Below are 6,387 nucleotides of genomic sequence, written 5' to 3' on the forward strand. Positions count from 1 at the left end.
GGGGTATCATCACGCAGCCCTCCGTTGATTCTGCATCTCCGTGTGCTTGAATCCAACAAAGAACCTCAAACCCTCTGTCCGGTGTCTTTTTATTTCTTGTCAGCAACCGCCCAACTCTTTCAATTAGGTACCGGCAGCGATGCTCTTTCCACTCAGGAATGGGAGAGAACGCATGCTGATCACAGAAAATGCCCTAACTTCCCACCATCAAAAGTCCTTTTCAGAATATTTTTTTTCCAAAAGCAACACTGCTGTGTTAAAGTTAATTGATTTTCCTTTCCAACGATACCAGTTTTATGTATGTTTAAGTAAATAAAACACTTTAAATTTTCCAGTATTTTTCATAATTTTTTTGAAAAGCCGCATTATTTATGCTAATTCGAACGCCCCTCCTGAAAGGCGCTGAAACATTGTCCAAGAAAATCGGTTCGGGCGTCACGAACACATGACCAAATGAGCCAACAGTGATATCATATTAATCCTTAAACTATAGGCTTTCTATACATACCCGGTTTGTCAAGGGTTATTTTTTTTAGTTTTTTTGTAAATCATAAAAGTATCAAAACTTTGTCAAATAGCGAACGAATTATAAAAAATAAACCCGACAAAATGGGTATAAAAATAAAGATCAATTTGTTAGCTTTAATATAATACTGGAACCACACTTGCAGAATCAATGTGCGTGACGCCCCACGCATATCAACACACGAACGGACCTCCCCCGAGGCGCCCCTTCCAGCTTTCGCTCTTTCTGTAAGCTAAATGTGGCTATGTGGTGAAGCTAGCTAAAAAGGAATAACCGGAGTTTTAAGCATCCGGTAGTTCTAAGAGCGGATCGAGTGAACCCCTCCTGAGCTTTTTACCGTGTGCACAGTTCTAGCGGGGACCTGTTTTAACAATTTTATTTTAGTGATTTTGCAAACTGAAAAGCGGACGGACCGCCGGGCTGGCTGATCATGACATCTACGCGACCTGCCGGAGCCCCGCACAAAGACTGCGGGAGGAGTTAAAATTTTTACAAAAGAGGAGAAATTAAGCAAACATGGTCCCTTCCCCTCCTCACCTGAACGTGGGGTTATTCATCCTACTCCTCCTTCCTTCCCCATCTTCCACAGGTATGCTTTGTCCTTATTATTTAATAATAATAAAAAAGCGGTTTTTATGGGCCACGGGAATTATGCATGATGATCTGTATTTGTATGGTTTAGGTCTGTGCTGGTTTTGTGCGATTTTTGCAACAAGGACATGAAGCGCGTTAGCAGACGCTCTCAGTGGCGGTTTTTGATATGGGAGGCATGGGCAACCGCCCAGGGCATCATTATGTGGGTGGCGGCATGATGAAGTGACTGTATCTATACTAAAATGATAAATTCTAGACACTTTTTATAATAAACTGTACTTTCTTTGGCACTTTTTCAGATGGTCGATAGTAGGGAATTTCCCATAAAGAAAGAAATCTAAAAAAACAATCTCTATTTTCTGCCAACAATATAGAAAAAACTACTAAAGATAGCCATAAATAAATGTTTTTATATGATGCTGCAGCCTAATTGACATCTAGGAAGGAAGTTTCAATGAAATGCATTAAAAAATAAACATTTTGGTGCAAGTCAAAAATTCTCTAAAATTAGATTTTTTTTAAAAAACAAACAAAAAATCCCTATTTCCTACCAGCAATATCAAGGAAACTATTAATGATGGCCAAAAATGGATGCCTTTATGTTATTCAGCAGCCTAATTTATCTGTAGTAGAGAAGTTTTATTGAAATCTGATGAAAAATACAAGTTTGGGGAGTGGTCAAAAAATACTTAATTTTGTCAATTTTTGAATTTTTTTTCCATCGGTCAAATTAGCTTTGGAAGCAGTTTTGCGGCCTAATAAATCTTTATTGAACCCAGACCCCTACAAAAAATGAGCCTGTTAAGACCACATAGCAGGACGGGCAAAATGGTTTTTGGGGCTTGGTTTCAACTTATATTTTTTAATATCGTATGCCGACTTCTGCTTGAAAAAAGAAAGGGTAAATATTGAAATTTGTTTTATTTTTAAAAATTACATATTTTAAAGAACCTTCATTTTAAAAGTAAGCTATTTATACTGTACATATTCATGTTTTTCAATATGATTTATATATGTTTAAAGGGTGTGATTACAAATAAGTGTCAAATTTATTTATTTTTTAAGTAATTGGCTTTCAAAAACCCCATCTTTTTCTATTCAAAGGTGGGTTTGTGGCAAGGTACACCTACCCCCCAAAATCTCGGAAACCGTTAGAGATAATGGGCTGAATTTTTTTCTGCTCTTTTCTGGTAATGCACTTAATAGAAAAATGCATTCAGAGTACAAAAAATATAAAGAAAAAAAATTGGTTGCCGGTACCTATTTNAAAAAATAACTTTTAGAATGTATTTTTTTTCTGTCAACTTTCATTTAACACTTCAGTCCAGTTGGTGGCAGTAATGCGCTTTCTTAGTCGGTCAAGCAGCCGCCATTAAACTCCAGAGGAAGATTTGCACCCACGCTAACGGGTGCTACTGCGAGACCCAACATGAACGAAAATGCCTGTGCGTTGTGTGAAATAGTGGAAAAAGTACTATTTCACGGAGTTACCTTTTCAGTATCGTTTTGATATTAATCAATGTTTCGGCGGAAAACAACAGATGACACCGCGGCGGTCCAACAGGCCGAACTCACGGTAAGAAAGCTTTTATGAATAGCGAGCACGTGCAGCAAGGCGAGTTGCTTTGTTTGTTTCTTACAGAAAGCGGTCTGTCGTTTTCATATGCCAAAACAAGTGTAGGGAGATATTTCGTATTGTATTTTTTATTACATGTGATGTTCTGAACTCTTAAAACTACTCGCATCTTCTTTTATTTTTTCAGACCTGAAAAATGGCCAAGCCTCCACAGCCAGGCCTCAGACCACGGTGCCGAGGCGCTCTTACGGAGTCCACCAGGACGAAGAGAAATTCAGTAAGTTATGATTTCACATTTAGTCAATAGTGAACACTCGCATATTTGTAAGGAAAACTGATCTAACCGTTATTTTAATTATTTTGTTATAACGCAGTATAGCAAGGCAGAGTGTGGAAAGCAGTAGAGATCTACAAAATGGCGGACGGAGTACGGATATCAGGACGGAGCCATGTATGTATTATTAGGTACCGGCAGCGATGCTCTTTCCACTCAGGAATGGGAGAGAACGCATGCTGATCACAGAAAATGCCCTAACTTCCCACCATCAAAAGTTATTTTGAGAATATTTCTTTTCCAAAAGCAACACTGCTGTGTTAAAGTTAATTGATTTTCCTTTCCAACGATACCAGTTTTATGTATGTTTAAGTAAATAAAACACTTTAAATTTTCCAGTAATTTTCATAATTTTTTTGAAAAGCCGCATTATTTATGCTAATTCGAACGCCCCTCCTGAAAGGCGCTGAAACATTGTCCAAGAAAATCGGTTCGGGCGTCACGAACACATGACCAAATGAGCCAACAGTGATATCATATTAATCCTTAAACTATTGGCTTTCTATACATACCCGGTTTGTCAAGGGTTATTTTTTTAGTTTTTTTGTAAATCATAAAAGTATCAAAACTTTGTCAAATAGCGAACGAATTATAAAAAATAAACCCGACAAAATGGGTATAAAAATAAAGGTTAATTTGTTAGCTTTAATATAATACTGGAACCACACTTGCAGAATCAATGTGCGTGACGCCCCACGCATATCAACACACGAACGGACCTCCCCCGAGGCGCCCCTTCCAGCTTTCGCTCTTTCTGTAAGCTAAATGTGGCTACGTGGTGAAGCTAGCTAAAAACGAATAACCGGAGTTTTAAGCATCCGGTAGTTCTAAGAGCGGATCGAGTGAACCCCTCCTGAGCTTTTTACCGTGTGCACGGTTTAGCGGGGACCTGTTTTAACAATTTTTTTTGTGATTTTGCAAACTGAAAAGCGGACGGACCGCCCGGCTGGCTGATCATGACATTTACCGCGCTATGCCGAGCTCCACCGCATTCTAACGCGACCTGCCGCAGCCCCGCACAAAGATTGTGGGAGGAGTTAAATCTAAAGTTAAAGCTAGTCGAAACTTTTATAAAAGAGGAGAAATTAAGCAAACATGGTCCCTTCCCCTCCTCACCTGATCGTAGGGTTATTCATCCTCTTCTTCCTTCCCCTCTTCCACAGGTATGCTTTGTCATTATTTAATAATAATAAAAAAGCGGATTAGAGCCGCTGTTTTTATGGGCCACGGGAATTATGTATGATGATCTGTATTTGTGTGGTTTAGGTTTGTCCTGATTTTGTGCGATTTGTGCAACAAGGACATGACGCTTCACGTTAGCAGACGTGCTCAGTGGCGGTTTCTGATATGGGAGGCATGGGCAACCGCCCAGGGCATCATTATGTGGGTGGCGGCATGATGAAGTGACTGTATCTATACTAAAATGATACATTCTAGACACTTTTTTATAATAAATTGTACTTTCTTTGGCACTTTTCAGATGGTCGATAGTAGAGAATTTTCCATAAAGAAAGAAATAAAAAAAAACAATCTATTTTCTGCCAATAATATAGAAAAATCTACTAAAGGTAGCCATAAATAAATGTTTTTATATGATGCTGCAGCCTAATTCACATCTACGAAGGAAGTTTCAATGAAATGGATTAAAAAATAAACATTTTGGTGCAAGTCAAACATTCTCTAAAATTAGATTTTTTTAAAAACAAACAAAAAATCCCTATTTCCTACCAGCAATATCAAGGAAACTATTAAAGATGGCCAAAAACGGATGCCTTTATGTTATTCAGCAGCCTAATTTATCTGTAGCAGAGAAGTTTTATTGAAATCTGATGGAAAAATACAAGTTTGGGGAGTGGTCAATAAATACTTAATTTTGTCAATTTTTGAAATTTTTTCCATCGGTCAAATTAGCTTTGGAAGCAGTTTTGCGGCCTAATAAATCTTTATTGAACAGTCCCAGACCCCTACAAAAAATTGAGCCTGTTAAGACCACATAGCAGGACGGGCAAAATAGTTTTTGGGGCTTGGTTTCAACTTATATTTTTTAATATCGTATCCCAAACATGCCACCTCTGCTGTCAGGGTAAATATTGAAATTAGTTTTATTTTTAAAAATGACATATTTTAAAGAACCTTCGTTTTAAACTATTTATACTGTACATATTCATGTTTTTCGATATGATTTATATTTAAAGGATGTCATTACAAAATAAGTGTCAAATTTACTTTTTAAGTAATCGGCTTTCAAAAACCCCATCTTTTTCTACTCAAAGGTGGGTTTGTGGCAAGGTACACCTACCCCCCAAAATCTCGGAAACCATTAGAGATAATGGGCTGAATTTTTTTATGCTCTTTTCTGGTAATGCACTTAATAGAAAAATGAATTCAGAGTACAAAAAATATAAAGAAAAAAATTGGTTGCCGGTACCTAGTATCACTGCGTTGATTCCCGACTCTATAATGGTTGGTTGAGAATAATTTTAACTAATTTACTTGTGTATTTTTGAGAAAGCGATATATTTGCTACAATATTTTTTTAAATTTTACATTTATTTCCACAGACTCCACAGAAAGGGAGTCACATTTGTGTCAATCAGAATCTTCAGGAACGTCCTGATGTCCGTGATGAGGACAGAGATGCAACTGTGTGTGAGTATCTACTATTTTAGAATGTTGATGATATTTTATGCTTCAATATTGTTTATGTACATAATGGAATTATGCTATGTATTGACAATGCACAAAAATGTTTTCCAGCTGTATCCAGGACCTACTGCCAGTCATCTGGATGTAGCTACAGAAAGAAGCAGGTAAGATTTATTACTAATCTAGGGATGTCACAATTCCTTGAATTATTAAAGCACTGTGATTTATTAAAATCCATCCAGGCAAATTATCTGCCTCAAAGTTTGTTGAATTATGTTTTACTATTTATTACCAACTGCTTTTAATTCTTTTTTCTTCCAATTGTTTCCAAGTATTTTCTCTTTTTCATTAAAGTTTTTATTTTTTGTAAGAATTTATTAATATAATGGTTTTTTTTGTTGTTGTTGTTTTGTTTTGTTTTAATGTCTTATGTGTGCATACTAAGCTAAACAATTTCACTGTAGTTTCATAATGACTAAAAGATGCCTGTAGCTCATAATGATTATCTGTTCTGTGTTAACAGCTGATGGAGGAAGGCAGAGAGTACTGGCAGCAGAGGACGTGGCATTCTGGGAGGATGGCAGCTATGAGGGGGTGTCAGGATGGACTGTGGTGAGGTTGAGACCCCACATTCCCCCAACCAGAAGCTCAGTGACGTCGGGCCTACAAGACAGGAAGAGACTTCGGGCCTATGCTACAGGAGAGACGTCG

General features: G+C 37.4%; 1 long non-coding RNA gene across 1 annotated transcript; it reads left to right on the forward strand.

The window, feature by feature from the left end:
• Positions 1-2,702: 2,702 nt before the first annotated feature.
• On the forward strand, positions 2,703-5,482 carry LOC106938848 (uncharacterized). Its single transcript, XR_001422706.1, has 3 exons — positions 2,703-2,973; positions 3,071-3,151; positions 5,463-5,482. It is a non-coding gene; the product is annotated as an uncharacterized LOC106938848 (long non-coding RNA).
• Positions 5,483-6,387: the final 905 nt, after the last annotated feature.

This window comes from Poecilia latipinna, unplaced genomic scaffold (assembly GCF_001443285.1).
Source record: "Poecilia latipinna isolate Pla-1442-1.1 unplaced genomic scaffold, P_latipinna-1.0 Scaffold2710, whole genome shotgun sequence".
NCBI lineage: Eukaryota > Metazoa > Chordata > Actinopteri > Cyprinodontiformes > Poeciliidae > Poecilia > Poecilia latipinna.